Source organism: Pleurodeles waltl, chromosome 10, assembly GCF_031143425.1.
Source record: "Pleurodeles waltl isolate 20211129_DDA chromosome 10, aPleWal1.hap1.20221129, whole genome shotgun sequence".
Taxonomy (NCBI): domain Eukaryota; kingdom Metazoa; phylum Chordata; class Amphibia; order Caudata; family Salamandridae; genus Pleurodeles; species Pleurodeles waltl.
Genome location: NC_090449.1, coordinates 750,549,257 through 750,576,615, shown reverse-complemented (window position 1 = coordinate 750,576,615; position 27,359 = coordinate 750,549,257).

Genomic DNA, 27,359 nt, shown 5'->3' with positions numbered 1-27,359 from the left:
GCGGTGGATCCTTTAGCCAAGTCTCTTGAAAGAGACAGACATGGAACTGTTCTATGTAATCATGCCAGTCAGGGTCTATAAGCTTACTTTTTAGGCCTGCTACATTCCAGGAGACCATAGAGACCAACCCCCTTCCTTCCAATTGCAGTCATTTCATTGGTAGTAGGGCTCTGAGATATAGTAAATTCCTTTCTACAGGGTAAGTACTCCTCAATGCTTCCTCCCCCTGTGATTTGATAATTAATGTCTTCCTGGGTCTCTACTACTGTTGGGTCTCTGATTGGTCCCAAATATACTTGATTTAGTCAATCAACTGTTTCAAGGTGAGAATCTCCTTTTCTCATTTGCGCTCCCCCATCCCCAAGTTGCTCCTCTGTGCTATAGACTTACAAATATAAGGATCCAGGCTAAATCTCATAGCATTTTCCTTGGGTGCACTGGCTCTCTGTTCCATGGTGATCAAACCTTCAATTAGTCTTTCATCCCTTAATGTCAGAGCGACAGCAATTTGCATCCCAGCCTCTCCTGGAATCCTTTCCGCCCTCGTAATATCTGAGCGGATTAAGGATAAACAATGTCGTTTATGTCTGATCCAATGTGTATGTTTATTCTTTAGGGAATCCTCATCCTCAATACTGTTTTGAGCCAATTTCGGAACATTTAGAAAGTGAACTACATCAGTCCTAGGAGACCTTGTTTTTCCCTCATGGTGTCTACTCCTTATAAAAGAATGCATGCTACCATTATGTGATAGAGTATAGGGTTTAAATATGCTTTCCATCTTCTCTTCTTGTGACCCTATTCCCAAACGTGACTCCCTAAAGGGATTCACAAGTTCTTGTCGTAGTTCTCCTGCCTTAACTACGGAGTAAATACGAGTCCCTCTATTACACTCATTTTCCCCTCTCACACATTCTTGTGGTGCATTGTTATACTGGCTGTAGTTAAAATAGAGTTGGGCTGGGCATTCAAAGTTTGGGGGGACATGCGTCTACCTTGTACATGTAATGATACTAATGGAGTCTCCTCTGTGCTCTGGTCTCTAAGGGTTCCCGTATTCCCCCCCTTTTTCACAAGAGCTGATAGTTTTCCCACTTCGAGTTTAAGCTCTCTAACTTCCTGCATTAGTCCAGTCATTAGATCATAAAGATCTGTTAAACTCCTTGTTTTGCATTTTAAGCAGTTCTCTAGATCTTGATTAGCTAATGGTGTCTTTTCTATAGCTTTCTGTTCCAAGGGGGTGGTTTGATTGTGCATACCCACAGATTTCCTCTCTTGGGCCTTCTGCGCTTTACTTGTAACAGGTTCTGCCAGGACTGCATACTTGTTAGAACACGCAATGTCACTCTTCTGCACATGGCCCGTCTTCTTAATGCTTTCTAGTGTATTTAGAGGATGGCTCTTGGCCCAAATTATATCATCTTTGTGGCTAGCTATCCCATTAACAGGGGATACATTTTCCTCTTGCTGGCTGTCACTCTCTTTCCTATCAATTGGTTCCGCTTTCCCTACTTCTGTTTTCTTTGTATAGTATGAAGTTATCTTTTTATCCGAACCCTCCCGAGATGTAGTCCTATTACTTAGTAAAGACTCTACCTCCTCTATGAGGTCATCAATTTCGGATATCGTACAATTTTCACCTGCATTTCTAAGTTTTTTTGTGCTTTTCTCTTTTCCCCGTGGTGGTTCTAGTGCCTTGCGTTTCCCCATACCTCTTTACCAACTATTTGATTCTTCGCCTTTACTAAATCTAATATCTAATATGGGGGCTCTAGGCTCTTACTCGGTGACACTATTTAGATTATTCTAGGTATCAAACACGGGATTCTAGACCCCTGGGCAAGCTAGAATATGTCGACCCCTTTGTTTCCTGTATGCACCCCCCTTTCTTTTTTTTTTTTTTCAGATGGGTGTCCTGCCGCTTAATATCTGGCCCTGTCTACCCACCCTCTCTAAAAGGTATCAACGTCCCACTTGTTGTTATATGCTTATTTAATGAAGCTCTCCAAATTATAATGACAACAGGAGAGCTGAAAAGGAGAGGCTAATATTAATAAAGCTGCCTAGAATTACTGTAGCCCAAATTAAATTATGTAAAATAGTCTCAATACTGGGTAGCAGTCTGGTCTCTTACTGTAGATGAAAGAGGGGGTGTAGATGAAAGAGGGGGGGCCCAGCCCAGTCTCCTCCGGTCTCTGACGGGCACAAGACGGGCCTGCCCTTGGCCCGGGCTTTGCCCGGTCACCGCCCTCGCGCATCCCGCGAGGCAGGAGCGCTGTACTGGTTTTAAAGGGCTCCTGCCCTTTAGCAGTTGGCTGCCGTCTCCTCCTCGGCCCCCGGGTGAGAGGAAAAAATAAATAAAAGCGCGTCCCGCCAGGCGGGAGTGCTGTGCTGGTTTTAAAGGGCTCCTGCCCTTTAGCAGTTGGCTGCTGGCTCAGTGTCACAAAGGAGGGTCCCACGACGTCGGAGTCCAACTTGAGCACTGCAGAATGGAGTGCTGGGGACCCAGGCTAGGCTGTGCATAAAGGAATCCTTGGAGAAGTGCACAGAAGCCGGAGCAGCTGCAAATCACGCAGTACACAGGTTTGCAGTCTAGCGTGGGGAGGCAAGGACTTACCTCCACCAAATTTGGACTGAAGGTTCACTGGACTGTGGGAGTCACTGGATAGAGTTCCTGTGTTCCAGGGACCACGCTCGTCAGGATATGAGGGGACCCAGAGGACGGGCGATGGAGTCTTTTGGTGCCTGCGTTAGTGGGGGAAGATTCAGTCGACCCACGGGAGATTTCTTCTTGGCTTCCAGTGCAGGGTGAAGGCAGATGACCCCCAGAGCATGGTGCCCATCTCTGCATAAGCCAGTCTACTGGGGATCAGGGATCCTCTAGCCCTGCTCTGGCGCGAAACTGGACAAAGGAAAGGGGAGTGACCACTCCCCTGACCAGTACCTCCCAGGGGAGGTGCCCAGAGCTCCTCCAGTGTGTCCCAGACCTCTGCCATCTTGGAAACAGAGGTTTTGGGGGCACACTGGACTGCTTTAAGTGGCCAGTGCCAGCAGGTGACGTCAGAGTCCCCCTCTGATAGGCTCTTACCTCTCTTGGTAGCCAATCCTCCTTTCTTGGTAGCCAAACCTCCTTTTCTCGCTATTTAGGGTCTCTCCTCTGGGGTATTCTTCAGATAACGAATGCAAGAGCTCACCAGAGTTCGTCTGCACTTCCCTCTTCGACTTCTGCCAAGGATCGACCGCTGACTGCTCCAGGACGGCTGCACAACTGCAACAAAGTAGCACGACGACTACCAGCAACATTGTAACGCCTCATCCTGCCGGCTTTCTCGACTGTTTCCTGGTGGTGCATGCTCTGAGGGCTGTCTGCCTTCAACCTGCACTGGAAGCCAAGAAGAAATCTCCTGTGGGTCGATGGAATCTTCACTCTGCTAACGCAGGCACCAAAAGACTGCATGACAGGTCCTCTAGGTCCCCTCTCATTCTGACGAGTGTGGTCCCTGGAACACAGGAGATAGATCCAAGTGACCCCCACAGTCCAGTGATCCTTCAGTCCAAGTTTGGTGGAGGTAAGTCCTTGCCTCCCCACACTACACTGCAAACCTGTGTACTGCGTGATTTGCAGCTGCTCCGGCTTCTGTGCACTTGTCCAAGGATTCTCCGTCCTGCAGTGCTCAACCCTCTGAGTTGGACTCCGACGTCGTGGGACCCTCCTTTTGTGACTCCGGTTACACCAATCTTATAAGCTCCTGCTCCGGTACTTCTGCAGGTGCTGCCTGCTTCTGGGGGGGGTCTCTGAGTTGCTGAGCGCCCCCTCTGTCTCCTCCTCGAATGGGTGACATCCTGGTCCTTCCTGGTCCCCAGCAGCACCCAAAAACCTCTACTGCGACCCTTGCAGCTGGCAAGGCTTGGGTGTGGTATTTCTGCGTGGACATACTTCTGCAACATCCAGCACGCCGTGGGACATCTTCCATCCAAAGGAGAAGTTCCTAGCCCTTTTCATTGTTGCAGAATCTTCGGCTTCTTCCACCCGGAGGCAGCCCTTTTGCACCTTCATCCGGGGTTTCCTGGGCTCCTGACCCCCTGGACACTATCGCAACTCTTGGACTTGTTCCCCTTGCCCTGCAGGTCCTCACGCCCAGGAATCCGTCTTCAGTGTTTTGCTGGTGCTTGTGGTTCTTGGAGAATCCCCCTATCATGACTATTGTGTCCTTTTGGGGTAGTAGGAGAACTTTACTCCTACTTTTCAGGGTCTTGGGGTGGGGTATCTTGGACACCCTGACTGTTTTCTTACAGTCCCAGCGACCCTCTACAAGCTCCCATAGGTCTGGGGTCCATTTGTGATTCGCATTCTACTTTTGGAGTATATGGTTTGTGTTGCCCCTAGACCTATGTTCACCTATTGCATCCTATTGTGATTCTACACTGCTTGCATTACTTTTCTTACTGTTACTTACCTGTTTTGGATTTGTGTACATATAACTTGTGTATATTACTTACCTTCTAACTGAGGGTACTCACTGAGATACTTTTGGCATATTGTCATAAAAATAAAGTACCTTTATTTTTAGTAACTCTGAGTATTGTGTTTTCTTATGATATTGTGCTATATGATATAAGTGGTATAGTAGGAGCTTTGCATGTCTCCTAGTTCAGCCTAAGCTGCTTTGCCATAGCTACCTTCTATCAGCCTAAACTTCTAGAAACACCTCTATTCTACTAATAAGGGATAACTGGACCTGGCACAGGGTGTAAGTACCACACTATAAGCCAGGCCAGCCTCCTACACTGGCACAGCTCTGGAACACAAAGACTATCGAAGTGCTCCCACGCATTCAAATTATACAGCCCCTCAAAAGATGTCACCTTACTGCTCTTCACACAATGATCCAGTGACCTGCAAAAAGAGTCTACACACTCCAACAAAGTTTGGGATTCTTTCTTCTTGTAGGACCTAAACTTTTCCTTATACTGCTCAGGAGTAAGACCATATCTGGTGAGTAGGGAGTCCTTCATGATAGAGTAGGTGAGTCACTGAGGATACCCTAAGGACGTCAGAGTGTCCCTCTCCTCTACCTTTAAAGTGCTTCTAAAGACCCGCCGCCCTATGTGCTTCAGGAACCATGTTCTGCACTGTAATGGTCTGCACTGAGAATAGTTGTGTACACTAAGGGGCTCATTATGAACCCGGCGGTTCAGACCGCCATGCCGGCGGCAGCGGAAAAGACCTCCACTGGCATGGCGGTCTGAACCGCCATATAATAAACACAGGGAGGGCCACCTGTGGCGGCCCACCGCCAGGCTACCACCGACAGGCAGCCTGACGATGGAGGATTACATTATCCGATAGGGCAGCGCTGCAAGGAGCGCTGCCCTCCGGATAATATACCCTTTTTCCCCCAGTCTTTCCCTGGTGGAAGGGGTGCTCTGGGGCCCCTCTGGGGGCCCTGAAGGGGCCCCCATGCAGTGCCCCATGGCGCAGGTCACTGATGGATTTACGGACAGTGATATGAGCAACGGGTGCTACTGCACCCTCTGCACAGCAGCATCGACGATGGCTCCATGTGGAGCCATCGGCAATGTCCAAGCCCAGCAGAATGTTCGCAATGTGGCCGGCGGGGTCTCAAGGGGGATGGCGGTCTATGGAAAGACTGCCAGCTTGAACACGGCGGTGTTTACCGCTGTGTTCATAATGACCCCCTTAATCCCTATATGTCAAGTACAAATACAAGTTCAATCCTAACTGCTGCTCACCAGTGTTAGAAATGGGGTCTCTGGTTGGCATTCAGTTTGCATCTGTCCACACAGGGACCCTCACTCTAGTCAGGAAAATGGAGATACACTTAAAATAACCGCTGCTCACCTCCTTGGTAGCTTGGCATAAGCAGTCAGGCAATGTATAAAGTATTTGCACCAACACACACAATAATACAGTGAAAACACTACAAAATGGATGCCACACCAGTTTAGAAAAATAGCCAATATTTATCTAAAGCAAAAGTGATGAAAAGGACAAAAATCCAACATACACAAGTAAAGTTATGAATTTTTAAAATAATAGAATCTTACTCCATAGAAAACAATTGAAATATTGTTACACAAAGTACCTGGTTTGCATAAAAAATAAAGCCACATGTGTGAGCGTGCATTGGAAAAGTCAGCGATGCACTGATTCCTTACTCGCAAGTGAGGCCATGCATTGTTTTTCTCTCCAGCAAAAGAGTGATGCGTCGATTTCTGGACAGGACACCTCGGACCAGCGCAGGTTTGCGTTGATTTTGATGCCCAGAGATGATGCGTGCGAATTCCAGCCACACAGTGATGCAAAAACCGCACTGCGGGGGTTGCATCGTTTTCAGCAGTTGCAAGCGGGTGTTGCATCGTTTCTCCAGCCGCGATGCAGGAGATGCGTCAATTTCCCAGCCCCGGTGCCGGTGGTGCATTGATTTCTTAGCCGCAAAGCAGTTAGTGCGTCGTTTTTACAGCCGTGTTGCAGGTAGTGTGTTAACATTTTCCTCCAAGGCTCCTGTGTGTAGGTTTCCACCTTAGTTCTACAAGCTTCACTTTTCAAGGGACCAGGGACTGGATAGGGCACGACTTGGCAGGGCAGGAGTCTCAGCAGAGTGTCCAAGTGCTGGCTGAGTAAGTGTTTGATGTCCCTGAGACTTCAAAAAAGGAGGCAAGCTCAGTTCAAGCCCTTGAAACCCCTTCACAAGCAGGAATCTACCACAAAGTCCAGTCTTTGTCCTCTTTCAGGCAGAAGCAGCAACCACAGGCCAATCCAGCAAAGCACAGTCACAGAAAAAGGGGCAGTACTCCTCCTCCAGCTCTTCAACACTTCTCTATAAAATTTAAAGTCATCTTCATTCATTGCCCGGACTTTGCCAACCCACTAAAAATAGCCTCACGACCGACCAACAGTTTTGAAACTCTGAATTAGAGTATTACCTAGTAAACTGACTGTTTATAAGCCGTTCTTTGAAATGGTCTGGGGATACCATTGCATAAGGTCAACTATTCTTTCAGTACTATGGGGGTCAATTCAACATTGGCGGTAAAAGCCGCTTACCGCCATGCAGAAGACCGCCGAAACACCGCTGCGGCCACGGAAATCCGCCACAGCTATTATGACCCACATCTCGGAATCTGCCAAAATTCAGACACCCACACAAGTCTGCCACACCAAAGGTCAGTGATAAACTGGCGATAACAAAACCTCCACCGTCACGCCAACAGAAACACGTCCATGCTATCACAACCCACGAATCCACGCAGCGGTCTTTCAACCGCGGTATTCCATTGGCGATACACACCGCTGCGCTCAAAATACACACAGATCTCCAAAACACTGCCACATTGGACAATTTGAAATACACACACCTGATATACATACAAACACCACTCCCACACAATCAATACAATATAAAGCACACACCCACATCACCCACAAACCCCTACTACCAAACATTTTGATGAAGGCTAGAGAGACAGCACAGCATAGACAACCCCACCACACAAAGGCACACAACACCATCACCCACACATCATCCACGCACAAAAAAACACACACCACTACATATCACCACACTTATCACCACACACACCACCCCACACATCACCGACACCAACCCATGGCACGGCAAAGACACCCCAGGTTCTCGGCGGAGGAGCTCAGGGTCATAGTGGAGGAAATCTTACGGGTAGAGCCACAGCTATTTGGATCACAGGTGCAGCACACCTCCATAGCTAGGAATATGGAGCTATGGCGAAGAATAGTCGACAGGGTCAACGCAGTGGGACAGGACCCAAGAAATCGGGACGACATCAGGAAGAGGTGGAACGACCTACGGGGGAAGGTGCGTTCCGTGGTCTCCAGGCACAACATCGCGGTACAGCGGACTGGCAGCGGACCCCCACCTCCTCCCCCACAACTAACAACATGGGAGGAGCAGGTCTTGACCATTATGCATCCTGAGGGCCTCAGAGGAGTCGGTGGAGGAATGAACTCTGGTAAGTCAAATCTTAACTATCATATCCCCCACCCTACCTGCATGCTATCACAGACCCCCACCCTCACCCCCTCCCCTATCACTCCAACTCCTCACATATGTACTACTAACACAAACCACCCATCCCAACACCAAGCCCTGCATGACACAACAAAGCATGGACACCCATCACTAAAGCATGCCCACTGCACATACCCATAACACCCCCCAACCATCATCACACAAGTCCCCACATAGGAATGCTACCACTGGGGTACATGGTCACCCACCCATTGCACACCATGACACACACAGATGCAATAATCATGCTTTTACACCCCTGCAGGACCACTACCCAACGTCACCAGACAGGAGGGTCCAGACATCTCCACCCCACCAACAGAAGAGGCCCACAGTGATGACAGCAGCTCTGGCCAACTGGATCTAGATGACCAGCCCGGACCATCGTGGGCCTCGGGACAGTCGGTTCCCCACACCCAGTCACAGGCCACCACAGACCTTACACCCCCTGGTAACACCAGCACAGCACCCACCCAGCGGGCCCATACCTCCGTACCCAGGACACGTCAATCAGCTGTCTGTCCACCCCTACAGGGAACCCAGGATAACCCACCACCCCAACAACAACAGGGACCTGGGGGCAGTGCTAGTGGGCACGAGGTCCAGGGGACGGAGGCAGAGGAACACAGGGGAACTGGGAGGGCTGCTGTGCGACAGGGGGGGACAGGCCAAGGGAACCCACTCTCCACAAGGCCCTCTCCTCCATCATGGGAGCCTACCACCACTCCCAGGAGACGATGGCTACAGTCCTGGCCAAGTTTCAGGAGACCCAGCGCATGCAGGAGGAACAGTATTTGGGGTTCAGGGAGGAACTCAGAACCATCAGCTCCGCCCTGGGCACCATCGTAGGGGTGCTGAAGGAGATACTGAACACCAGGAGGGACACTGTGGCACTCCAAGGGGCCCCTGACACTAGCATGGACGATGAACTGCTCACCACCTCCGCCGGCGCTAGTGGACAGGATTCCCCGCCACAGGACCACCACACCAGCACCCCACCCCCTGCTGACGGAGAACCACCCCGCAAGCGGTCCCTGAGATCCAGGAACAGGACAGAGCACGATAGCAAGACCCCGCCAAGAAATGAGACCACCCTGATTGTCCTCCCACTGTCCCACTTTGTAACCCTGTTCATATTGGAACTGCCCCAGCTCCACTTCCTATGCCCATATGGGCAGTGCACCTGTGAGACTAATAGACTGGTCTCTGCCATGGACATTCCTCCACCATCACCCCTAACCATTTTACCAACCCCCTCCAATATTTAGCACTGCAATAAACACCCTTAAAGCACAAAACAATCTGGAGTCAGTCTGTGATTTTGCAAATGTGTATTAGCAATGACAGTGACAAAATCAGTTCTCAAATGTAATGTCAACATACCTATGTCACACATCTCAACTCCATGAGGAATTTAAGGAGATGACACACGTTGGTAACCACACCTGTGAAACCGTAAGGGAAATGTACAACTCAGTTACCATATACAGGTTGAAATTGACAGACAGGATAGAGGTAGAAGTGGGAAAGTACTTATAGTAGGCAGGAAGGTGTTCTCACCTGTGTGTCATTGGAAATATTGCTGGATAACTGAGTCCCTGTTGTCAATGTCTTCTTCCTCTGCTTCCTCCTCATCACTGTCCACAGGCTCCACAGCTGCCACAACACCGTCATCTGGACCATCCTCCTGCAGAAAAAGGCACCTGGCGTCGCAAAGCCAGATTGTGAAGCATAAAGCAGGCAATGATGATCTGGCACACCTTCCTTGGTGAGTAGAATAGGGAACCAACTGTCATATGGAAGCACCTGAACCTGGCCTTCAGGAGCCCGAAGGTGCGTTCGATCACCCTCCTTGTCCGCCCATGGGCCTCATTGTAGCGTTCCTCTGCCCTGGGATTCCTCACTGGAGTCAGTAGCCATGACAGGTTGGGGTAACCATAGTCCCCTAATAGCCACACACGGTGCCTCTGGAGTTGACCCATCACATAAGGGATGCTGCTATTCCGCAGGATGTAGGCGTCATGAACTGAGCCAGGGAACATAGCATTTACCTGGGAGATGTACTGGTCTGCCAAACATACCATCTGTACATTCATGGAATGATAACTCTTCCGGTTCCTGTACACCTGTTCACTCCTGTGGGGGGGGGGGGGACCAGAGCTACATGGGTCACATCAATGGCACCTATGATGTTAGGGATATGTCCAAGGGCATAGAAGTCACCTTTCACTGTAGCCAAATCCTCCACCTGAGGGAAAACGATGTAGCTCCGCATGTGTTTCAGCAGGGCAGACAACACTCTGGACAACACGTTGGAAAACATAGGTTGGGGCATCCCTGATGCCACGGCCACTGTTGTTTGAAAAGACCCACTTGCAAGGAAATGGAGCACTGATAGCACCTGCACTTGAGGGGGGATCCCTGTGGGATGGCGGATAGCTGACATCAGGTCAGGCTCCAACTGGGTACAAAGTTCCTGGATTGTGGCAGGGTCAAACCTGTAGGTGATGATTAAATGTCACTCCTCCATTGTCAACAGGTCCACCAGCGGTCGGTACACCAGAGGATTCCGCCATCTTCTCACATGTCCCAGCTGACAGTGCCTAGGAAGGACAACAGCGACCACAGAGTCAAACAACTCAGAGGTATGTACCCACAGTCTACACAGAACACGAAAATTAATCCAAAAAGTTGTCTGTATGTGTGTTGAGTCCAGGCCTAGGTATGTGTGACGCAGTTGAAAATGAAGCCATGTTGGCCCCTGAAATGGCGTCTGCCTGACCTCTAAACTGGGACAATGGGATGTGAGGTAACTGCGCTGGCGTTGTATACCGTCGCGATAGGCGGACGAAGACCGCGGCGCAATGCTGCATCGGTTAACATTGGACCCTATGGGTCCCAGGAGCCAATGATGAAGTGCGCCGGCGGTGATGATACGCACCGCCACGGACGTCACCGCCGCGGACGTGACCGCCATTTTCTTGGACAGGAGAGGACCTACACTGCAAGTGCTGCTGTGACCTCGGTCTGGAAGAGACAATGGCTTGTGCGTCTGGGGAAAGGGCCCCTGCCTTCACTGCACAGGAGTTGGAGAAGCTCGTGGACGGGGTCCTCCCCCAGTACACGCTACTCTACGGTCCTCCAAACCAACAGGTGAGTACACAGGGAGCAAGTTTTATGGGCTATGCCTGTGTGGAGAGGGCTGGTTGTAAGAAGGAAGGGGTCACAGTTCTGCGTGCATGAAGGACTGTGAATGCATGTGCCACATGGCAAAGGTAGGGATGTGGGCCACTCACTTTGACGGTGCAGTTGGTAATGACTTCTCTTTTTCCCCTGTACATGTCATGTAGGTCAGCACCCACCAGAAGAAGGATATTTGGCGTGCCATCGCCAAGGACGTCCGTACCCTGGGGGTCCACCAGAGACGGAGCACCCACTGCCGTAAAAGATTGGAGGACATTCGCCGCTGGAGCAAGAAAACGGTGGAGGCTCAGCTGGGGATGGCCTCCCAACGTGGGAGGGGTGCCCGTCGCACCATGAACCCCCTGATGTTCAGGATCCTGGCAGTGGCCTACCCTGAGTTGGATGGGCGCTTGAGGGCATCACAGCAGACACAAGGGGGTGAGTACAACATCATTGTGCGGACTTTGCGCGCAGTGAAGGTGTCTGGGTGGGGGAGGAGGGCTGTGGGTTTCCCTAGGCCAGGACGTGTTCCGTAGGCTAGGCCCCTCCGTAATGCAGGCCATGTGGCACTCCACCCCACCTCTGTAGAGTGCCAAGTATTGGTATACATGCCCCTGTGTCATCTATGTGTGCTGATGTCCACCATAGCCATGTAGGCCATATCCCAGGAACTGCATCTGTAGAGGCCAACAGCGCGGCGTAGTGCAGGGGGCTGCTGTGTCTGTATTGTCCGCCACCGGTGGCGGTAAGCCATGCACTCAACCTGTCTTTCTTCTGTTGTCCCCCCCCCTTTTTGTGCTCTCCCTGTTCTTGTGTGCATCAGCATCATCAGGCGGAGGTACAGTGGCACTGGAGCACGAGGGAGCTGCATCCCACATGGCCATGGAGGGCCACACCACAGACTCTGAATACACCAGTGGGAGGGGAGCTCCATGGCGGTCACAGGATCTGCAACCAGCGACACGGACTCGTCCTCCGATGGGAGCTCCCTTGTGGTGGCGGCAAAATCTGTGCCCCCCCACTTCTACAGGTACAGCTGCCACCCTCCCTACCAGCACCGCCCTCCCAGCAGCCCCTCAGCCTTCGCACCGTGCCCGCTCACCCAGGAGGGTGGGCATCACCTTCGCCCCAGGCACCTCAGCCCCTGCCCCTGTCACCTCTGCTGCCCTCTGTGAGGAGGCCATTGACCTCCTCAGGTCCCTCACTGCTGGGCAGTCTACCATTTTGAATGCCATCCAGGGTGTAGAAAGGGAATTGCAACACACAAATGCATTCCTGGAGGGCATTCATTCTGGTCAGGCTGCCCTTTATCGAACCCTGCAATCTCTGGCCTCAGCACTGATGGCAGCCATTGTCCCTGTCTCTAGCCTCCCCCTTCCAACTTTCTCCACCCACACCCAATCCCCTGTACCCCAGCCTATCCCAAGCACACCTTCAAACCAGGCTGCACACACGTCAACACACAAGGGAAGCTCAGGCAAACATAAGCACCTCACATCCCACAGGCACTCACGCAAGCATCACACACATACAGACATACCAACATCCACTGCCTCCCCTGTGTCCCCCTCCTCCTCGTCTCCCTCCTCCCTCCCAGTGTCGTCTACACTCTCACCTGCATGCACTACCACTACAGCCACTAGGTCCCGCACCAGCACACCCACCACCACACCCCACTCACCTGTACTCACCACCCCGCTACCATTTACACGTCCCCTGTGTCCTCTCCCAGTGTGTCTGCGACGGCCCCTCCCAAAGTACACAAACGCAGGCACACACCCACCCAACAGCCATCCACCTCACGACAGCCTCTAGCGCATGCACCTGCACCCAAAGCCACAAAAGTTACACCTCCTAGAACCACCTCCTCTTCCTCCACTCCCAGACCACCTCCAGCTACCCGTACCAGTGTTCCTGAGCAAGCTTGACCTCTTTCCTACCACCCCCCCACTCCAATTCAAAGGTCCCGTACTAGCACCTCAGCCAAAAAATCGCCTGTACCAGTGGTGTCTGTTAGAGGTATGTGGAGTGCACCGGGCGCCAGGGCAGCCAGTGTGACACGGAGCCACAGCACAGCCAGTCCCCCCCCTGTGAAGCACCAGAAGTTGGACAGTGCCCGGCGGGAGTGGGGGAAGGCTCCAGCCGGCAAAGCCGCTCACAAGGGTCCCGGGGGAGTGTCCACTCAGCTGTGACTCCTCCCAAGGTGGGGAAGGGGCAGAAGAAATCGCCAAAGTCTGGGAAGAGCAGCAGAGCGGAAAAGACCGTCATCATCCCCGGTGCCCAAGAGGCCACCAGCAGTCCCATCGTCACTGGCCAGGAGGCCACCGGCAGCCCCATCGTCACTGGCCAGGAGGCCACCGCCAGAGTCAGTGCCCAGGAGGGCAGCCCCATCGTCACTGGCCAGGAGGCCACCGCCAGAGTCAATGCCCAGGAGTGCAGCCCCATTGTCACTGGCAGTGCCCAGGAGGGCAGCCCCATTGTCACTGGCCAGGTGGCCACCGCCAGAGTCAGTGCCTAGGAGGGCAGCCCCATCGTCACTGGCCAGCAGGCCACCGCCAGAGTCAGTGCCTAGGAGGGCAGCCCCATCGGCCACAGCCCCGCTGGGCAATAAAGGATCGCCAGCCCCAGCCCAGCTGGGCAATGAAGGACCGCCATGGCAAGCACCGCTGAACAGAGCAAGCACTGCTGAACAGGGCAAGCACCGCTGGACAGGGCAAAGACCGCCATGGCAAGCAGCGCTGAACAGGGCAAAGACTGCTGAACAGGGCAAAGACCGCCATAGCAAGCACCGCTGAACAGGGCAAGCACCGCTGAACAGGGCACACACCGCCATGGCAAGCACCACTGAACAGGGCAAAAACCGCTGAACAGGGCAAAGACCGCTGAACAGGGCAAAGACCGCCATGGCAAGCACCGCTGAACAGGTCAGTACTGCAAGGTCAAGCACCGCTAGCCCTTGTGCGGCAGGGCAGTGACGGAACTGGGACCGTCACGGGGAGAGTGATGCACTGTGGATACCAGTCCCCCTCCAGAACCAGTGGAGAACAGCATCCACTCTGTCTGTCCTTAACGGGATGAAGCACTCTGGGCACCAGTCCCCCTCCAGAACCAGTGGAGACTGTTGTCCACTTGAGAGACTGAGGCTTTGCACTCCCCAGGATTGAACAGTGGGCAAACCAACCACTGTAGAGACTTGAGAGACTGTGGCTTTGCACTCCCCAGGATTGAACAGTGGGCAAACCAACCACTGTAGAGACTTGAGAGACTGTGGCTTTGCACTCCCCAGGATTGAACAGTGGACAAACCAACCACTGTAGAGACTTGAGAGACTGTGGCTTTGCACTCCCCAGGATAGATCAATGGGCATGGAGCCCCCTCGTGGATCTGGTGTGGTGCACTCATCCGGCTGAGGTGCCCCCCCTTCCCTTCCCCCTGAGGTGCCTGTTGTATTTCTATCTGATGCCCCAGCAGTGTCCTCTCCATTTTGATCAGGTATCTGATGTGGGCCTCGACCATGCATTTTGGGCCCAATGGTCCACGGACATTGAATGGTGCATTACCTGCACTACTAATCGTGATATATATTTTGTTGACTATGTATATTTACCTGTATATATTTGGTTACTGTCTTTTGATATATTACAATGGTTGCACTCATTTCGTTTTGTCTTTGCATTCTTACTGTAATGTTTGGATATGCATTGGTGCGTGTGTTGTAGTGGGTGAGGGTCGGGGTGGGGGTGGGGGTGTTGCATGTGTGTATCCCTGACTTTTGCCTCCCCCTCCCCTATGTCGTAGTTGCAGTACTCACCGTTGTCTTCGGTGCCAGCGTTGATGATGGTCGTACAGGAGCAGGAAAACTATTGCAGGGAGTATTTGGAGTTCCAGTTCCATGGTGTCGTCGTTCCTCGTGGAGTGTGTAGAGGTGAGCGTTTTCCCTTTGAAATGGCTGTTTCCGCCGTGTTTTTATCCGCAGTGAATCCGCCCCGGAAAAGGTTGCGGATTGTTAGGTTGTGATACTGTGGGCGGTACTTTGTCTTCCGCCTGTCTGTTGGCGGTGACCGCCGCGCTGTTTGTCTGTACCGCCGTGGCGGTCTGAGTGTTAAAGTGGCTGTCTTTGTTGTCGGTTTCCGCCACGGTCATAATTCACATTTTTTTTCCGCTGGCCTGTTTGCGGTCTTACCGCCGCTTGAACACCGTCCGCCAGGGTTGTAATGACCCCCTATATGTCCTCTCAACATCTGCTTCTACCTTTCAAAGTATTTCCAATCTAGAATCTGAGGACCTGTTTGTATTCAATTGGTAAAAGTTGGAAATTAGGCCCTGGAACCAGACCAAATTCTGGTGAATCTTTCAAAGTATGTTAGTTATCTCACCGCTGCCTCCCTCTTAACGGGGTGTAAACCCAGTGTCACATTTAAAGTTATGTAATTTTATCCCTCTCAGTAATCCCAAAAGATGCTTTACATTCCACAAACTTTTGGTTCATCCTCATTTAAAATAACACACAATTACCCTACATTGTCATTATGTGTCAAAGGAGCACTACCCTGCACAAACATAAGTTCAGGATTTAAATGATTTGAGATATTTGGTGATGGAAATGAAGTCAGACCGAGCCCTCACTACTATCCAGTCCAACTACTACTGTTTTCACTTGTGTGGTCAAAATGTACTGCTGGGACATAGTACTTTTCTCTACCAAGTCAGGATCCATGGCAATCTCTTGGCCACTGACTAGTTCATAAATAACAATTTCTTCTCATTTTGCCTTTCCAACCACCTCATAATTATTCCTATCCTACAAAGTAAGGACTCCAGAAACTCTGTTGTTCCTTGCGTCATTTTCAGTGAGGTGGGCAAATCCTCATATCCATTTACTTTATTGTCAATGCCTGATAGTGCCAATCTGGCCACTGTCAAGTTCAGCAATAAATTGTCTAATTATTGTAAACTATTTTAGTAAAATGTTTGCATCTGTAACAATGTTCTTCTGCAAAAGGCACTCTCTTCCAAGGCTGTCCTTGGCATAAGTATTAGGATAAATCAACTTTCTGTAGGGAAAGTGTGATGCCTAAAAAAGTTAAATAATGCTGATACTGGTGTTTTGAGGCAGAAATGAGGCCTTTAGATAGGGATGAGAAATTTACCCTCACATGGTACTTCGTTTTCTGGGATGTGAAGAGCTCAACTCTTGATCAATTATTTTGAGAGTTTGGGATGCAGCACTTATTCTGTATATCCCATTCTTTATTTGGTCCATTTATATACATTGAATGATCAAACTCTAAGAGTTTTCTGTTTTCCTGTTCTCTAAGAGCACAGGCTTGATTGGTCACCTTAACATTGAGTATGTGTGCCTTGACCCTCTGAAATTCTAAGTGAATCGCCACAAGAGTTCCTACTTTGTCTCCCTTTTCAAATCTTCCCTAATTTTAAGAAACTGATCTCCGTCCTATTAGTCTGCAAACAACTAAAGTGATGCCAAGTTGAGGTGGTATAGATTTTGTTTCTCTAAATCTCCAGATCCTTCAGTTTGACTAATTGATATTCCTGCAACCTTCTTCTCAAAGATGTCCCTTGCAACTCTTCCAGCATGGTAAAACATGATGATAGCTGGTGCCTTAAATAGGCGCGGCTCCTACGCAATGGTGGAGGAGCGTTGCACCCCACCAGCAGCAGCAGCTATAAACCTCTTACTAAAAAATGCTAATAAACTGCGTTTGTTATTTTTTTTTTAGTAAAAGGGACGGGGCCAGGGGCTGTGAGGAGCACTGAGGGGGAGTACACAGCTCTCTCCCTCACTATGCATGGATGTGTGGCCGGTCGTCTCGGGCTGGCCAGACACACATGCTCAGTAGGATCTCTCCGGCACTGTGTTGCCAGGCTGGAGAGAGCAGGCACCGGATCCCAGTCTGCCTGCCCTGCAGCCTCAGGATTGGCCACAGGGCAGGCTGGGAGCTTGTTCCTGCAGCCTACCTGCAGCAGATGAGCGGCGCAGTGGAGACAGCAGCAGCGACGATACAGGTACGTTTTTTAAAAATGTATTCCCACTCCCCCGCGCACACGCTGCCCGTGTTAAGCACCCTGGCCACTCCTGGCCTTAAATGCATCTTAATTGGTAGCCAGTAAAGTGTCAGATGGCTAGCTGACCTGTAGAGTCTTCAATTCTGTTACCATAGCTAATTCTATGTACTTGGTCCACACAAATATTCTCCTTTTTTTTAAACAAACTTTATTGCTTTTCACAAAGCATCATATATTCACAACCATTGATTTTCATGTGATGACATCATAACATATAAAGCACATGGCAAGCATTGTTTTTCACAGTAGCTTATTCGCTGTTACAATAATTTTTGTGTCAAATTGTTCAGCTTTGGTGATACTGTGATGTTGAATATGACAAATAGCGCCGTCTCAGCTTACCCCCCATCCATACCATTGTCATTATATACACACACACCGAACTGTCCTATAATTGGTGCTCAGTGGACATGTAGATGTAGAAGGAAATGGACAATAGTATGAGCATACTCAAAAGTAGTGCTTGCTTTCATATTTTGGTGGTGTCCATTCTTGAACGTGCATGTCAGAGGGAGGGCCTAATGGCTCTAGGTCTGTACGTGTGTTCAACAGTAATATTTATATCTCTCTTAAGGCTTTATGGTACTGCAATAGTACCCAAAGAACCCAGGGCTTTAAAGGATTGTAATAAGGCATCCCATTCTATTCTTATAGGTTTATTTCACAGTCTTCTATATTCCTCTCAGCGTAGAGTCCCGCCCTCTGTCTAGAGCGCATTGTGGCTTTTGGTTTGAGGAATAGGCATCCCATTCTATTCTTATAGGTTTATTTCACAGTCTTCTATATTCCTCTCAGCGTAGAGTCCCGCCCTCTGTCTAGAGCGCATTGTGGCTTTTGGTTTGAGGAATAGGCCCAGTAAGCAATATTTCCACTGGTTCCATTAGTTATTGTTTGTAAGTTATCCTACCTCCCCGGTGATTTCTGTCCTGTAGGGGTTTAGTCTACTGCATTCCCATAAAATGTGTACCTATTTTACATCTGGTGTATGACAAAGGTGGAATGTTGAGGGAACAGTGGGGAACATTGCATGTAGCCTATGCGGTGTGAGATAGGCGCTTATAAATTTGAAGAGAGAGTTTCTCGAAGTCTAACAGTGTTATTCAAGTATGAAGTCCCATTCTTTGTCTTAGAGGTTCCTGGCCATATTATTTTCCCAATTATTCCTCAATGGGGTTAGGGAAGTTGACAAGTATGCTCAGGTGCCCCTGAATAGCCATCGACCTAAGTGTCTTCCCTATCCTATAGTGTGTATCTCTTGTAGCAGTTCGAAAGTGGTGGGCTCTGTGTCATCGGTGGTGCCCAGTGGCATCTGACAAAGCAGATAATGCTAGCGTAGATTAGGAACAATGTCTCTCGCATCCCCTGCGTTTATGCAAAATTAGTTGGGTTTAATAGCGTGTGCTTCGTGTAAAGGCCTCCCGGTGTGGCAACCCTGATGCTGAGCCACGGCTGCACTCTTTTTCTTGATAATATTCTTGATGTGGTGGGAAGGCCCACCAGAGGTATTTTCAGGGTGTAAGGTAGTGGATGATTGGTGTATTGCAGCGCCAAGCTCCAGGAGGTGAGAGCAGTCCGCAATAGAAGGCTGTCAGTAGGGAACTTAGATACCGGCACATCATCCTAAGTAGTTTGTGTATAGTCAATCTCTGGGAGGCTATAGACCGCTAGCCAATAAAAAAGCCACTGTATTTGTCCAACTATGCAGTAGGTTTTAAAATCCGGGGCTCCAATTCCCCCTTTTACATGAAGAAGTTGGAGCTTAGATAAGCCGACTCTACAATGCCCATTCACCCAAATCAGGCTAATTAGTATAGTATTGAGCATCATAAAGACTCATGCAGGGCCAACCACCAGGATGTTCATAAAGTGATAAAGTAATCGCAGTAATCGCCGCTCTACCTGCCACTGAAAGAGGCTGTGTCTCCCAGAAGGTCACCCAGGACTTAAGACTCGTGATGGTTTTTAGGAAGTTGCCATTTAATATGTCCGGTATCTCACAATATATTTAGATGCCGAGGTAGCGGAATGTGAGGGATACTACTTGTATAACCGTGTCCCTAGAGGGCACATGTGGCAGATCATAGCGGGCTTGAAAAGCAAAAGCATGGGATTTATTAGTGTTAATCTGTAGACCTGAGATGGACTCAAATGTGGTGAACAGTCAGGCGTTCTGTGAAATTCCACCAGATGTCCTTTACCTATAATATTATATCGTCAAGATATTCCATATGTTGTGTGACCAATCAGGATACCCACATTTTTGGCGTCTTTATGCCAATGCTGCACTAAACTTTTCAGGGCGAAGACAAACAGAAGTGATGACAGCGGACAACCTTGTCTTGTTCCGCGATGTATCTTATAGGTATGTGAGATAAGTGGGCCCGTGCGCGTTCATGCTGTGGGGTCTGAGTGAAGCAATCTCACCCAATGAGTGTACATGTGGGGATATTAAAGTGCTCAAGCACTGCAAACATAAAGTCCCATGCTACAGTATCAAATGGCTGCCGCAGATCTAGTGATAGGCAGCCAACTTGCTGGAGCTGATCCCCTGTAGCATCCATGATATGGTGGAGGCGTTGTATATTAAGCAATGTATTGCAGTTAGGGGCAAATCCACATTTGTCGGTATGCAGAAGCTTTGGTATCAGTGGCAGCAAACCGTGGGCCAACACTCCCCAAAACCAAAAACGTCCCACCCCCCCAACCCCACCCCAAAACCTAAAACCCCCTGACCCCCCACCCACTCCCCAAAACCAAAAACGCTCCACCCCCCCAACCCCACCCCAAAACCTAAAACCCCCTGACCCCCCACCCCCTCCCCAAAACCTAAACCCACACTTACCTTCGCCAAGTCCCTTCTTTGTACCTTAACCACGCATGTTCGTTGTTCAGAACATACGTAGTTAAGGCACAAAAAACCAAAGTCGTGGTTAAAAAAAGCGTTGTTGCGCTTTCGTTAACCACGACCTTCGGAAAAAAAAAGTCGGAAAAAAGGATGTTTCCCCCGCAGATCTAGTGATAGGCAGCCCACTTGCTGGAGCCGATCCCCTGTAGCATCCATGATATGGTGGAGGCGTTGTATATTAAGCAATGTATTGCGGTTAGGGGCAAATCCACATTTGTCGGTATGCAGAAGCTTTGGTATCAGTGGCAGCAGACCGTGGGCCAACACTTTACTAAGTATTTTATATTCAGTATTAAGTAACGAATGTGGCCTAGAAGGGGACTTATCAGATGGAGGTTTATGAGGTTTCAATAGTGGAATACCCAATGCTTGTGCCATGGTAGGAGGTATTCTGCCTTCAGTTAGTGGTGTATTATACAGGTGTTCTAGCTGTGGGGCCAGGCGAGTTGCAAATGAGGCATAAAATTCAGAGGGTAAACCATCCACTCTCGGTGTTTTATTCTTAGCTACTTCCTTTATTGTGCCACAGATCTCAGCTGCTCTTATGGGTGCACTTAATAGGTCGCATTCAACAGCTGTCACCTTGGGCAGGACCAGCTGGTCAAAGATGTCTGCGATTGCTGTAGACCCTATTGGTGGGGGAACATAAAGAAGTGAACACAAATCATGAAACACAGTGTTAATATATTAAGGATTGGTATGGATGAGGGCATTGGTTGTATCAAGCAGGCCAGTAATGCTCCAGATCTGTCCACCTCTGAATGTTTTTTCTGCAGGTACGACTTATGATCAATAATTCACAGGCATTCTATTATTCATATTCAGCCCTAGCATCTTGGAGTGACAGTATCTAATTTTTACTATTCACTGTTGCCTTTTCCAGGGAGCCAAGGTTATCTTCGACCTGTATGAGGGCCTGGAGAATCATCTGCTGGGCTCCTGCTGTGATACTTATAGACGCCCCACTTATTACCACTTTGAATGTATCCCATTCTGATAATGGTGGAGAAGCTGTTTTAGTGTTTTCGTGGAAATGATTATCTACTGCAGTCTCCATTGCATCTTGGGATACTGCATCTTCTAGTAGGTGCGGTGATATACACCATGTGGGGAACATGACCCCACATGAGTGTGACCTCTAAGGGGTTATGATCCAATAGTGTTTTTCCTAAATATGTTGTGTGGGCGATATGAGTATGCAAGGACGTACACAATATCCTGTCTATTCATGTGTGGAGGAGATGGATGGGAGAGTGGAACGAATTTTCCTGCATACCAGCGTTGCAGGAGCACCAGGCATCCTTAAGTGAACAATTTTCAGACCAGTGTTTCAGGGCTCTAACGTGTTACAATGAGGCATTAATCGGAAGGGTGGGGTGTGATATATCTAAGTGAATGTCTAGTACTGTGTTATGATCCCCTCACAGTATCTAGGGACATGGCAGCCAGTCCGTAAAGGTTGTGGTTAAGTGTGATAAAAGCTTCCTGTTTCGCATTAGGGTCATAAATACTTCCCAGAACAACCAGAGTGCCATCAAGTGTGCCTCGCAGTAGGACATACAGACACTGTTTATCAAGTTTTGTTTCTGCGATTAGGAAGGGTACTCCCACTTTAATCCATATTGCTGCCCCTCTGGAGAAGGTAGAATAAGAGGTATAAAAGAGCTGGCCCCTCCATTGTTTGCAAATTTTGACTTCACTAGCAATCACATGTGTTTCTTGAATGTATACTATACGGAGGTGTGGTAGGATCGTATATCTTTTCTGTACACATCCCAACCCCCTGACACTCCAGGTTATCACTGTGTATTTGTTTGGGGCATCCATAAGTAGGAAAAAGAGCTACAACATGTTTGGGGCAACTGTTTCGGCAGCCTACCAAGGTGATGACAGGAATTAGTGTTGACGATAGTATGTAACCAGCAGTAACTAACAAAAACTTATCCCATTCCAATACAAGGTCCAGCGAGAGAACATTGTTCAATAGAAAATGTAGACAAAGGCAAAACTGAACATAACAGTGTGAGCATTCGCCTGTGGGGTCTGTGGCGGTCTTATGTCTGGTCAGTACCATAGTAGAGTAGTTGCTGATTGTTGGCAGTTTCAAGGGCCCGGCGGAGGAGTTAAATTAAAGTTACAGTGGCATCTGCCAATCCAATCTGGGCACATCTGTGTGCTTGGACACCGGTGGACCTAGAACAACAAGACATAAAACCCCACTATGTGTATCAGAGTCATGCAGCAGTTATGCACCTCATAGGATGAATAACATCCAAGCCATCATCTTTGTATCCTTGAAGTGGAAGTGGGTTGTGCAGGATAGTAGGCCCCATGTGCTAATATACTTACTGTGTCCTCAACCCACCAAGTCATGAGTCATCTGTGGGGTAATCATGGGGAAGAGGGCTGAGCTATCTCCTGAATCTGAGTCCACCGCATTGTGTGGGGAAGAGATGGGACTGATCTTAAGTCTGCTGGATTGGAATGAGGTGGCAGAAAGCAGTGCATCCTGTAGACCCTCAAGGGACTACTGCGGAGAAGGGGCCAGGCATCGTCTCATGTGCTATTCCTGCTGACTCCACACCTTTGGCCTCTGCCTCTTTTTTTCTGTTGTCTGTGGTTGCTGCACTGTCATTCTGCTGGAGCCCAGGTATTGATGTTCCACCCAGTCCCATGTGTCTTCTGGAGTTTTGAAGAAATAGGTTTTCTGTTCATGGATCACCATTAGCCTTGCCAGGAACATGAGGGCGTAGGTGAGACCTTGTGTTCTGAGTTATTGTTTAATCACTCGGAAAGATGCCCCTTTACGTTGGACTTGTAGTGTGTAGTCTGGCAATATGGCTATCCAGGCATTTTCTAGTAGTATTGGCGATCACTTCCTTGCTTGTTAAAGAATCAACTCTCTGTACTGAATATTCAAAATTCAGGCCCCCATCAGTCTAGGGGATGCCCAGGGGCCTCCATTATTGTCTCATACCAAGCAGAATCACTTATTTGTGTATACATTTCTTGTCCATAATTTAATCTCTTCTTTATCATGATGTTACCACCCTTGTCTGCTTCCCTGATTATTATATCATTGCTCTCCAGATTGGACATTCATATCAGCTGCTTTATACTATGAACAGATCAACATACTTGCAATTTTGATATAATTGGTGAGAGCTCTACTTAATCTTCCTCTAATGAGTTTGACTTCTTGAATGCTTTATTCACATTATTTCAATTTTTGCTGCATCCTGTTGTGTAGGAGTTTTATTATTTGGCATGATTGACTTCTATGAAAGATAAGGACGTTGTTGTTATAGAAGCAGTGTATAAATAAGGCAATTAGTTTCCTTTGGTGCTTTTACTATTGGAAGCACCTGCATTTTTCATAACATTTTCACACGTAGTGGATGCCATTCTCCTTGTATGTGACCAAAATATTCATGCCTCGTGACTCCTTTATGTATGACCTTTCTGGGTATCAATTATATGTTCTGCATAATTGTATTTTCTTTCTTTTCTCACACTAAAAAACATTTGCCTTCTACACAATTACAGGTCACACACTAAATGATTCATTCATTATGAACATCTTGCTTTGTCAATATATACTATATGTAATTACTAATGCGCATAGGTTTCCTCTTGCAATATGATTCATGCACAACACAGCACCGACAATGGTGACTGTGGTGTAGGGGAATTTGATTATTTATATACAAAGATAATTTACAAAAATGGAAATTAATTATGTTATTTCCAGCCCTGACAAAGTCATAGGGATATTCCCTTTTGACGAAACACGTGTTGGCCGGGACTGTGAGGCACCAGAATGAGAACTGGTCAAGACTAAAATGAAGAGCAAGACTTTGGACTTATTATCATTATTGGGCATGTGCCGTGGATTTGAGTCTATATATTTGTCAGTACTAGGATTGAATTTACAGGGGAGTTGAGTGGATCTCCTCCTTCCAGGCACACCACATGTATATTTACAACAATAGAATCCATGTGAAACTGTGAGAACCCCCTAGTTCTTTCTCAATGTTCTGTGTGTGTATTATTGTTCAGTTATCAGGGTTGTGGGTCAGATTGGTGTCACTGATTTCTTCAGAAGGACCCCAGCAAGGGTGGTATATGAGAGATGTCTTCTGTAGAGACTGTTGCACAAGCGAGGGTTTCCATGGCATGATCCACAATAAGGGAGAATTGTGTGGACCCCACCTTACATCGGTTGCCACTTCAGGGATCAGCTGAGTCCATGTCCTTGTCTTGCCAAGTACCATGCCTCAGCCCATGTAGATCTTGGGGCGACAGAGCTAGATTTTCTCTCAGAGTTATGACAGCGATCACTGCCGTCCGGGAGGCCTCCCCTATAACACATTCATGCCACACTCTTGGCGCCTGTGCAGAGTCTATTACTAGTAGACAAGTGTTATATGGGTACCTTCTTATTTCATCAGGCTGGGAGCATTGGGCCTTCTCCTTCACAGTTAATTTTGATATTCAAGAAATTCACCTCAGCAGTTGTGGCTCCTGGAATTGATTTCCAGGTGGGTGCCCGTGGGGTTCCCCCTCCAGTGTTGCAGTCCAGCCAACTGGCCCCTAACAGCACAGACCGGCCCAACTAAAATCCCTGTAGGTACAACCTGGTCTTGTGTCGAAGGCTTTCAGCAACCAGAGAGGCCCCCGATATGGCTGGTCTGGTCTTGTAGGGCCCCCCAACAGGGGCTGGTGCCTTGCCTCAGGGAGGCTGGTCAGACGGCATTGTCAGCAGTCATCCCAGGGTATCAGCAGGCATATTGGGCTGAAGTTCTACTGTGGGGTTTCCTTCCACGCACTGTGCCTCCAAGTAGACCGCAATGCAGTCTTAGGGCTCATGGAGCAGCCCCACCTGCATCAGTACAGCCTCATATTAGAGTGGCCCTGCAGGCCAGGCTGTGGTGGACGAGTCAGCAGTCCCCGCTCTCCGGCACTCATCAAAATTCCTGGACCCGGCTGGTCAGAGCGATTGGCTCATGCTCCGTCCATGATCAGTGAGGTCCCACGGGACCACCTCCTCACCAGGTGCTCACTTCACAACCAATTCAAGCTGCAACATCACGAGGTCCCAGCCGGTTGCCTCAGCAAGTAAAGCTGGCCCCTGCCATCAGATCCTAGCAGCAGGACGTGCCACAGTCAGCCTCGGGCAGGGAAACTCATCCATCATGGGTATTTCCCAGCCCTTTGTTTCAGCCAGTGGTGTGTTGGGTCACTGGGGGCACCATTTGGTGCCTCAGTTAGCTCTGATGCTGCTTCAGGAGTGTGGATTCAAGGCCAGGCCCAGAAGTTTGAAGATTATGCTACCACCATATTCGGCGGGCGACCACGCACCCCCACACAAATATTCTCATATAATCATCAGCATCACCCCCCTCTATTATCCTTAGTGCCTTCGAAGACAACTTCTGTATAAGTATGTCACCCTTGTATAGGTGTATTCCCATACACATCAATCACACCCTTGAACCCAACTTAGGCCAACAGATCCTTGAATTTATTCTCAATAGTGAATAACCTAGCTTCCATTAAGGGAATGACAAAGAACTATCCTGTCATATCTGACAGGGATCAGAATCAGAACTGCCTACAAATTTAAACAATATCAAAGACGATATCAACATTATTTGGCTGTGTACATCATTGGGTTACGACAAGAGATGCTCATCAGTGGTGGTTCACTGAGATTACTTGCCAGGCCATTAATAACTAGCCATTGAAAGTCAAAGGAGCCACCTGATTTTCAAATGTTGATAAAATGTTAAGAATGATATATGCAAGAAAAGACATATATCCAAAGCATGTAGGGATGTCAAAAATATACAAGTATGTGCAATAGGCATAGGCTTTACAGAACTACAGTAATTAACTCATCATGTCATGCATTTTCTAATAGACGATTTCCTGTAATAATGAAAAATATAGTTTGAGTTACACATTTATTTATTATACTGTCAAAAATCAGTGTCTTTTATTCATAAAACATTTTCTGTATTCCCAGCAAGGCTGGGTCTATTCATGATGGGAATAAAGAAAATGAAGATGAGGTTTGCAGATTTGTTTGATTGCATGATTCGTTTTATGCCATCGATGCCATTGGAATTATGTAGTACTGTGTATTGTGAACAGGATTGCCTCATTTACACAATTTGCCCTTCTGCAGTGCGTTTTCCCTCTGTAGCTGGGCCCCTATGTCCATGAACGTTGCACTCGTTGGTGGTGCACCGGTTGGGTGGTACTAGCCCATCCACCTCTGTGCCCCTTGAGTCTGTGAAGCTTTAAGTTAATGGGAGGGGTGGAGGTACTCATGTCTCTGCATCTAAGCCCCTGACTACAGGAGGCTTGCATCCAGTTTTGGTGTACCTGGCAAGCAGTATTATTACGTCAGCAGTGATACCCCAAGGTGCCCTGGTGGGTGAGTGATATTAGTGACTCTACAGCTGCCCCTTTGAGACTGTGGGACATACATCTGATGGTGGTGTAATGATGGGCCTGGTTGAAATGTTAATTATGCCGGAGTAATTAGTGTAAGTTCGGTAATTTATTGTTACTCTTGTGCCATGAAATTACTGAAAATTACACAATCACGATCTCTCACATAATCTTGAGTAATTTCGGAACAAATGACTGATCAAGAGCACAGGAACAGAAAGCAAGCGGCTGTTGACTGCATCGGTTCCTGTTCTGTGCATCTAGCAGTAGTTTCTTCGCACATAATACATCCTCAAGTCCATTTGGATGTGAGGGTACATTTTGCACTAAGGAAGTAGTGCTAAATGTGGGGTTACGCTCACCTAGTAGTTATACATGATCTCACATATTTTTGCAGTAATTTTGCATAATTACATTGCAGAAAATTACAAAAATTAGGTCCATCCCTAGTACTGACCAGGCAGTTCTAGGACCTAGGACCAGCAATATAGTTTGACTGCAGAATCTCTTCTATAACCACACCCTTCGATCTTTATTTTTCATTTATTTTGCTTTTGGATCTGTGGATCCAAAACATGATCCTAGAATCAACTTTAGTGGAACTCAATATGATCTTCAAATCCACACCCTGGATCCACACACCCAGTGAAATATAT